This window comes from Ambystoma mexicanum, chromosome 9, assembly GCF_040938575.1.
Source record: "Ambystoma mexicanum isolate Mex_15411 chromosome 9, UKY_AmexF1_1, whole genome shotgun sequence".
In the NCBI taxonomy this organism is placed as follows: Eukaryota; Metazoa; Chordata; class Amphibia; order Caudata; family Ambystomatidae; genus Ambystoma; species Ambystoma mexicanum.
In genome coordinates, this window is record NC_090931.1 from 551,594,127 (window position 1) to 551,602,414 (window position 8,288).

Here is an 8,288-nt window from a genome sequence, read left to right on the forward strand (position 1 = left end):
CCTGTTGTCTCCAACAGGTAACCCCTTTGCACGCTGATCCGGGAAAGTGACCGCCTAAACTCTTTGTCTCACACTCATACCCAAGCGTGTTGTATAATGTCTTGGCACTAAATGAATATTCGCAATTGAATCATTCAAAATAGTAATTCCACAATTCTTTTAGTACATCAAAATATTTTTACTGAAATTTCAAACAGAAAATGGAATATAGAGTTCAATTTCACCATGAAAGGTACATACGTTTTCATTAGAGTCAGGTTTCACAGTATAGGACTGTAGCCGTCCTTACGTACATTTATTGGTGTACCTTAGTAATCAAACAAAGTTACTTTCCCTTGATCCAAAGACAAGTAAATTAACAATTACATTTCCAATTCTATTGATTCACAATCAGCCAACGCATTTCAGATGTATCATCCATCATCAGGGCTTTTTCAACTTAAAATTCTATCTTGTAGATTTGGTCCACATTCCTCTGTGTACCTGAAATTAACCATAAAGTATACTTTAATAAAGGTAATTCTGTAGTATTCATAGGTGAACTACTTTAGTATGTGCGAAGTAAACTAACCTCATATGGTGTTGCATCCTTCAAACTTTAACTTGATGTTCGTGTCCAGTTTCTTCTCAGTTCGCACTGTTTATTGACCTACATAAGACAATAACCCTCATCTATAAAATAACCTAATCACTGGTCTTGTTCAGTTCATTTTTAAAAGTTAATTAACATCCTGGTTTACCTGGACACATGCACCACAGGTAATCTTCCAGTGGTGTGATGTCTGACACACTGTGTTATTATGCTGCGGTGGTTGTTATAAGCAGAGGCACTTGTCTCGTGCTTCGGAAATACCTGGGGGGATGACACAGAACATCACCTCAGTGTCATTGCTGAACGCTGCATTCCATTTAATCAGTTATCTTGTAAAATGCGACGATTCTATATTTGATTCAATGCACAGTGTTTCACCTCTGCACTAACACGAGACTAATCTCGGCAACTGGCAATCTTTGAGAATTCTTAAAGGCAGCGCATGAGCGCTACACATTGAAGGCAGGAGCCATCTAAAAAATGAATCACGTTTCTGTGTGTATTTAAGAATATTACGTTCTAGTGCGTGTGATGCAGTAATATCTATTGCATCGTATAATCTTACCTCGCTGGCTCTCCGCGCAGCGAACCTTCTGTGAACTGGATCGGGCAGAATGTGAGACAAGCCCATCCATGCTTTGCAGAGATAAACACTCTGTTGCTGTGGTTACCAAGTGTGGCACTTGGAAGCAGCCATCTTGCTAGGGGATTACTGACTATTACATGCCCATAAAGACTTGGGAATCCTCACAGTGGTGACAGCAGGCACCTGACTGTTCTAAGTTCGACTGTAGTCGAATCTTGGTATCCCAAGTATTTTCTAAAACTCTTTGCACACATTTCTACCCGAAGAAGGGGAGGGTAAAGATGGGCCGCCATCAGAGATCGCGACCTCATGCCCCCTCCTCAAGTAAGGTAACAACAATGACTAAAAAATACGTTAATTCCCTTGCTGCTTTCTCTTACTCATCACAGTAGCTAAATCACTGGTATAATAAGGGAATACTTGAGGGGTCAAGGGAAGGAGCCAGTGGCAAACGAGTGATTGCAGAAATGAGCTAACATTGGCACAAGAGAAGCAATGTTGTCCTTGATAGTGCTGGAGAAGCAGGGGAGCACCTGTTTGGAGGAGACTTTCATAGAGCGGACTTGTCTAGAGACCTCATCTGGTTCTATGGCCGAGAATGAGGAGAGTGGGAGGGAAGTGGAAAGGGGGGGCCAAGGGAGGCCATGAGAGCTGTGGAGGGACGAGGGAGGGCAATAAAGGAGAGTGAGGGCAGGATGTCCTGAGTTTTGGTTCAGAAGTAGGAAAGTGAAGTACAGAGGGTCAGCGATGGTTGGGAGAAGTGGAGACTGCGGTAGGATTGGAGAGATCCTTGCCGATTTTAAACAGTTTGCATGTGTTGTTAGTGGCCCCCCCAGATACGGTCTTGGATATGGGCCCTCTTCTTCAAACAAATGGAGAGCCTGTATTGCCTTTGGAGCAGGGAGCAGGTCAGTCTGATAGAGGATGTGCCTGATGCCCACCATTTCCGCTCAGCAACTCTGCACTTGCATTTCAAAGAACTAGATCGAAGTCATACCAGGTGTTGCGCTTGGAGAAAGGCTTCAAGCGGATCCTCATGACAGGGGCAAGGATGTTCGGGTGTTGGTGATAGAGAGGTGAAGATTAGCAAGGGAAGAGTTGTGTGGGGGTCAGTTGCAGGAGTGGGAGGAGGCATGAAAGTGGCAACAAAATCAGCCAATAACACTTGCTTCATCAGTCAAATGGCAGAGATGGAGACTGGCAGGGCAGTCAGAGGCTTAACTGAGGGACCTAAGAGATCCAGGTTAGAGGACAGGGGAGCATGGTGAGACCAAGAGATAGGTGTAGTGAGAGGGTTGTAGATTATAATTAATTGTAATTATAATTGTTCATTTGCAATGCGCTTAATACCAGGAGTGGTTTCTAAGGATGAGATCGCGATTCGAACATGTGTTGCACTGAGTTGTCTTGCTATACTGCTGAGATGAGAGCATCCAAGGTATGTCCGGGTGAGTGCATCGGAACGGAGGGATGACTGGTGTGGGAAAGAGAGTTACAGAGACCGTGGAAGAGTCCAGTGGCCAAATCAGGAGAGTCAAGGTGAATTTTGAAGTCTCAGAGGAAGAGATGCTTGGAGGTGGAGGTAAGAAGAGAGGTGGTGAGGTCAGACCACTCTGAGAAGAAGAGGGAGACCAGACCAGGGGTCCTGTAGATGGTGGCAAGAGTCAACGAGAGTGTTGGAGAGACTCCAAGCCTGCAGTCGAGGCATTCAAATGAAGAGTAGGTCTGAGTGGGAATGATAGTAGCAGGGACCCATTCAGGGAAGATCAAGGTCAAATATATAGATGAAGTGTTCTTGTAAAAGCCAGGTGCATCACGCACAGGGTTAAAAGGTCCCCGACCAGATCAAACTTGTAATAAATTGTTGTAGGTGAATATGTAATCATGTGATGATGGCATGATTGACTATGGGAAGAGCCCAAAAAGGGGTTGTACTGTAAATATAAGATAATGCAAATGTATGTTGAAGGGGATGGTGGTTAGGTGAATGCATCCAATAAGAGCATGGGAACTTAGGGGGATTAGATTTCCGCTTATAGGTTTGGGAGGATGACTTTGTAATGAAATATGTGGGAGTGTGTTAAATGTTGCAACAATGTATGTAAGTGTAACCTTTATGTGGTTTGAGGAGAATCGGGTTAGTTACTGTCTCTAAGGAGTCGGCTAGCCCCTCCTGACCATTTGTATACGGTAAAATTGCTTTACAGACAAAGGTGCACTTGCTTCTTGAGAGGTGGGCTTATTTGGAGTAAAGAGATCTGCAGTCCACCCCTACATTTGGTGACCCCAACGTGATCTCCAGTCTTTCAGAGATTCTGGGAATTTTCTGTCCACACAAATTGGATGCAGTGCTTCTCTGCAGAGACCAGTCTTTTAGGCACGTTAAAAGGAGAGGTGTACAGGTGCCATATTGGTTAATGGGCTGTCTGCTCCCTAAAGTGTGGTGCCGCGGACCATCCGTGCAGTTAAAGGAACACTGTTTCAGAGCAGGCGGAAGTATGGACAGGTCCTCGTTAGGCTCAATACGTCAGTCATCAAACATGTTCATGTGGAACTTGAAGAAGAAAGTGTTGCTTTAGGTCCAGGACTTGAACAGAGGGAACAGGAACCAGAATACCACAATAGTACCGATTATGATTCCGTGCCCACAAAAAGCCACATCGATAGCAGGGGAAGAGAATGGGGAGGAGGAATGGGAAACGGATACTGAGCAGGGTGAACAGGGTGCAGCAGCTCCAACTCCCGCTCCAGCTGCAGCAGCGGCTACAGAAAGCTCACCATGGGGTCTTAGGACATGCCACAATGTTTGTATAGCTGTAGTAAGAAGTAATGGAAAGACAGGGAAAGTCCAAGTAAAAATGAGACTAACTCAATTTCCGTTGCTCCAGATGGGACAAGGGAGATTATGTCCCATGGTCGCACATGGACTGGAATAATTGGATGAAGACACTCCACTCGCTCACTGCAGGGGCAGGGAAGTAGATTTATGCTTTGGAAAAACAGACTGCCGATGTTATGTTGGCCATAGGTACATGAAAAGCTTATTTATGGCTTTAATGGGGGAATGTACAAGTGAACTTTGAAGGTGAACAAGGTGTCCTGGAGTCCAGTTAAATACAAAAGCCCATGATAGGGCACCCTTTAGAATTACAGGGCAGATGTGTAGGGAGCCCTGTAGGTTATGTATCCTGATATGCCAAACATACATTTTATTCTGGCTAAAAGGATGACCCTGCTGCACATATTCATTTGATTCACAAAATGTCGAGAGCAGAAACAGGAGAAGCATGGGATACAAATCTATTTTCTACATGTTAAAAAAGGGACTTCCCAAAGAAGTTCGGCATGATTTGAATAAGGTGCTGGGAATGGAGGCCAAGGGTTGGCCGGAAATTCAGGCACACATTGTGCATTTTTGTAAAAGAAGACAAAAAAAGATAGTACAGAACAGGGACAAAAGTCTGAAGCAAAGTTTGTTTAGAAAAAAATAGCCAAAATCAGTTTAGAAGGAGCAGGAATTACTAGCTCCACGGAGGGACAGTAGGGACAATTGGAACTACAGGAACATATTGAATCAAGCATTGGATAGATGGGTATTCTCCCGATCAATGGCAAATGAGATGATTTTTGTGGGTAATAGGAAGATTTTTGCAAAGAGGTGGGTCATTTGGCAGGTACAGAGGAATGAGACCCTGGTTCAGTGAGCCAATGGAGGTAACTATGGAGAACTGTACGGAATCCAGTGTTTGTCATGTGGGAGAATGGGACTTGTGTCATGAGATTGTCAGATTAGGCCACTGTATTTTAACTTTGGTGAACCAGTAGGTAGGTTCCCATATAGTCCTTCCCAGCAAATGCAACCCTTGACCATGCCATATGCCCCAGGTTCTGTGGAATCACAGCAGGTACGGGTTGGACGAACCCCAGCATCTGAGGCTGCACAGACCTACACATTTCAGCCAACCGTGCCAGTGCAGGCACCAGTACAGATATGTCAAAATAATCCTTTACCCTAAGGAACAGTTACTCATTATACTAGAGCAAGTGTTTTTGGAGGGAATCCTTTCCTGCTCCCAGGTACTAACATGTATCTGGATTAGAATAGCCCATAGAGATCTCTAATGTGTCCAGTCCTGATTGTTACTACCGATCCAGAAGAGCAACGCTGGATAGGTGTAAAGGTAGGTGATCAAATGTTTTCATTCATAATTGATACGGGGGCTATGAAATCTTGCATCAAGGAAGGTAAGTTCCCCTTATTAGGAAAAATGATGAACACACAGGTATACTCTGGGACTATTCTGCCGGTTCCTTACACCAAGGATCTACGAATTAAGGTAGGTGCAGAAACTTTATCTGCTCCTTTGTTGTATTGCACAGATGCCAAAGCAAATCTCTTGGGCAGAGATCTCCTAAGCAAATTGAACATGACGATTGCCTTCACAGAGAAAGGTCTAGTATGCTTGACTCCAGGTTTGTATCTGGTGAGAGAATCAGTGCTTCTCTATACATGTTATAATGAGAGCGCGAGAAGCGGTGCTGGTACATTCAGCATTGTTCTTTTATGGAGTGATGGTTGTGTTGGGTAGGGTCCCTAGGATCAGAGACCGGACATGGCAGATACCAATTGAGCTTCTATTTTGGCTTACTGAGTCACAGGAGACAGTGCCAGGCACTATTGTTACAATTATTTTGGAAGCAGTGTTCATTAAAAAGGACAAGGTGGTTGCCTCAGGCACTGATGGTGAAGGTGAAGAATGGCTCACAGTCTTGTGCCTCGATCCGACCTTATCACTAAGGGAAGTGTCCGACGAACAATTGTTCGAGGATGCTGAAGACACAGGGGAGATGATTGTTGAGATTGGGGTGCCTTGCCAGATATTGATAGAGCATAGGGAGGCACCACAAACTATGTTTATTGCTATAACTACATCGCCATATTGGAAGGAAGATTTGGAGAAGGTGCCAGGTCATTTGTGAATCAGAAATCCTCATGATGTGGGGTTATTAAAGAGTATTGGAGCAGTGCAGATAAAATTGAAACCTGGTGAAATATTGCCACGTGTGAGACAGTGCCCCATGTCTGGAGAGGCTGATGAAGGAATTTATGAGACCATTATGACGTTGTGGAAGCAAGGCATAATAAAACATTCTGTGTCCCCATGTAATACCGCCATCTATCCTATACAGAAAGCAAAGGGGTCCAGTTGGAGGATGGTTTGAGCACACAAGGTTGCTGCAGGGGTACTGTGAATCTCTGAGTATCTTCAACAGGGGGTTCAGGTGGATTTGTGGAATTCCCATGTGTCCAGTACTGAAATCTAGTAAGTGGACGATTTACTAGTTTGTAGCATTACAGAAGAGCAGTGTCAAGGAGATTCAATAACACTCCTCACCCTGCTTGAGGAGAAAGGGTGCAACATGGACAAGAACAAGACAAACGTCTTCAACCATTACTATTACTAATTCATCAGGAACCTAATGAGAGGCATATGGGTGCAACCATTGTCGGCCATGTGAATGGGGAATACCAGGTCAGGATGAAGAAGCGGTTGCCTCCACATTTTTCCACGCAAGCTGTGGAATTAGTAGCACTCATACAGGTGCTGGAAATGAGCAAGAGGAATATGGTCACTATTCACTCCGACTCTCTGTATGTAAACTTCATACTAAATTCAAGCTTGCCGAGATGGCATAGTAGAGGGTTTGGGATCTAACGGGACCCCTGTCCAGCATGCTGTGCTGTTATCGAGACTAATCAAAGTGTTAACACTGTCAACAGAGGTGTGAATTGTTAAATGTGCGGCGCATACTAATCGTACTGACCCAATAGCAGTTTGAAACGATGCAGCTAACAGAGCGGCCAAGGAAGCTGCATATTTTCCATTTACATATTCCCAGAAAATGGAAACTGTGTCCCAGCAGGTACAGTTGTCAACTCCATATACTGCACTCCCTCTGCTCCAAATTGTACAGCTGCAGGCAAGAGCATTAAAAGATGAAAAGGAATTCCGGGAAAAGAGGGGATGTGTCATCTCACCCACAGATTTGCTGTGAAGACAGGGTAGTGATGCCTATAGAGTTACTTCTTGTGGCACTACATTACCTATCGCACACTTCTCCATGACAAATCATAGCAGAGGTCCAGGAGGATTGGTTTATATCCAATCTACAAGAGCATGTGAGTACATCTGAGAAACTTGCATAATATGTAGAGAATTTAACCTTGGCAACTCCTGATGGCAAGAGGTTGGTTCCTGTATACACCCTGATGTCTGCATCAAAGTGTTTGGTGCAGGAAGTGTTTTCACACAGGGATTTTGTGAGGTCATGAAGTCTGATAATGGGACCCACTTCTTTAATGCCTTGTTTTCAGAGATCACTTCATTCTTGGGGATCAAGCACAGGTTGTGTTTGGTGTACCACCCTCAGGCTAAAGGCGTTATGGAGCATTTAAATGGAATTCCTAAAGTTCGATTGTCTAAACTTTGCAATGATCTGGGAATAAATTGGATGCACTGCCTTCCACTGGCCTTCTTTTATTTAAGGAATCAGCCAGGGAAGGTGCTCCATCTCAGTGCACATGAATTAGTGACACGGCATAGACTGCATACACCACTTTTGCCTGCACGCACAGTATTAGATGCCCACAAGTCAGCAGAGATTCTTGGTGAGGAGTTTAGGGAATATCTTATGGGTTAAACCAAAAGTGTCAGACTTATATCTTCACAGGTTGTGTTTTCTCATCAGCAGTCAACGGAAGGAAACCTTCAAGTATCCAAAGACCTACATTGGTCACAGCTGCCCCAGCGACTTGGTTTTTGTTCGTTCCTTCGTCCGATGTTGGCACGAGAGGTGTTTCCATGGGCCGTACCACATGATATTGAGGACTCTGGCTTCTATGAAGGTGGAAGGCAACAAGAGCTGGATCAATATCGGCGGCGTGCAGAGGGATACCGGCTGCCCTCTACTGACACAGGACCAAGAGCAGGTGAAAAAGTTAATTATGCCCTAGGATTCGCAGTTTGTTACAGGAGCGAAGGTGGGATGAATAAAGCCAGCACTGTTCTAAATATTATGGAGAAATGTGGATTTAAAAATGATTGTTAG

The 8,288-nt window shown here is 44.4% G+C and overlaps 1 long non-coding RNA gene across 1 annotated transcript; it reads right to left on the reverse strand.

Annotated features, from left to right (window-relative positions):
* Positions 1–258: 258 nt before the first annotated feature.
* Positions 259–855, reverse strand: LOC138489668 (uncharacterized). The gene is made up of 3 exons (XR_011274862.1): positions 741–855; positions 572–649; positions 259–483 (listed from the first exon to the last, which is right to left on the reverse strand). It is a non-coding gene; the product is annotated as an uncharacterized lncRNA (long non-coding RNA).
* Positions 856–8,288: the final 7,433 nt, after the last annotated feature.